This window comes from Elephantulus edwardii, unplaced genomic scaffold (genome assembly GCF_000299155.1).
Source record: "Elephantulus edwardii isolate Elephantulus edwardi_28Jun2011 unplaced genomic scaffold, EleEdw1.0 scaffold00082, whole genome shotgun sequence".
NCBI lineage: Eukaryota > Metazoa > Chordata > Mammalia > Macroscelidea > Macroscelididae > Elephantulus > Elephantulus edwardii.
The window spans coordinates 5,507,404-5,509,079 of record NW_006399832.1 but is presented as its reverse complement, the minus strand read 5'-3'; positions in this window follow the sequence as shown (position 1 = coordinate 5,509,079).

Genomic DNA, 1,676 nt, shown 5'->3' with positions numbered 1-1,676 from the left:
AGGCACAGGAGGGGAAGGTACTCTGGGAGATGGACTGATTCGGTGACTGGGGCAATTGAGATGAGTGTGTCAGAAGCAATGAGATTGACACAGGACAGAGCAGAGTTTAGAGCTGTTGTACATAGGGTCGCTATGAGTCTCAAGTGACTTGACAGCACATAAGAACAACAACAACATTTCAGATTACTAAATAGAACATAAATGTAAGGTGCCATCAAATGCTTGCTTGATGAGGTGGAAAGAGATGGGCAGGAGAGTTTTAAAAGGACTACAAAGGAAGTTTGAGAATCACTGATATATGCATTATCTTAATTTTGATAATGCTTCATGGATGTATAAATATGTCAAAATTCATCTAAAGATAGACTTTAAATATATACTGTATGTTGTACTCCAATTACACACTTAAAGGTTTGAAAAAAAAATTTAAAGGTATTAATGAGACTCTTAAAAAGAATTAATGAGAAACTATCCTTTGGTTTAATGGAGGGGAGGAGGGGAGATCACATAAATTTTTATAACAAGCTAAAAGAAATCATTGATCCAGGCAAAAATGTAAGTACTTTAGAGTCTTTAATTAGTGCAGAATTTGTTTACAATTTTTAGAAGTTTATTGCAAATATATAAGTAGCAAGCTTTGCTGTCTCTGCAATATTTTATATGTACAATGACAATTAATTCCATCATCATTAACCATTCCTGAATTTTTTTCATTACTTTAACAATTACTCAGTGTCCTCTAAGCTTAGAGTGGGGTATCAAGGAAAATTTAGAAGTATTTCTCCTTCCATCCTCACCTTTATCATCATTGATGCCATGCTAGATAAGAATACCCTCTGAGACTGTGGGTTCTGTCAAAGTCAGAATATTGAGAGAGGTAGACAAAGTTCCTCACGTAAGAGGCATTTATCATGGATATATGGGATTTTGGTTTTCTCTTTAAGCTCATTCAGACAGATGCTCTCTATTATATGAGGTTCATAGGCCAAAGAGTTATCATTCTATGAATTATAGCCCAGGGATATTACAAATCAAATAATACACCACATTTGTTAAGTTGAATTTCTGCCAAACTCCCTATAATCTGCTGTGTACTCCCAAAAGACAATTTCCTTAAATCTTGTTCTAGGCATGAGGATCAATGATGTTAATGTAATCACTCCTTTCTGTGGTATCAGCATTTTCTAAGTCTACTCTAAGGCTCAGTTAAAGCAGAGGAAGCACAAAGGTGGTACACTTAGAGAAAGGAGGAGACTTGGGATCCAACCCTAGCTTTGTAACTAGGTTGTTGTTGCTGTACCATCTTCAGAATCTCTAATAGCTTGAGTTCAATGTTACAGTCACTGTCTCAATCCATCTCCCTGAAGGTCTTCCTCTCTTTTGCTGACCCTCTATCTTTGCCAGAAAGATCTTTTTTCCAAGGACTTGCCTCTCCTAATAAGAAACCCAAAGTATATAACACAAAGTTTGACAATTCTTGCTTTTAAGGGACACTCTGCTTATACACCCTCCAAGACAGGTTTGTTATGTCTCGTGGAAGTCTATGTTGCATTCAATATTCTTCACGAAGACCACAATTCAAAGGCATCAATTCTTCTTTGATCATCCTTGTTCATTGCCAACTCTCCAATGCATATGAAACTGTTTAAAATACCATGACATTGATCAGATTCTTT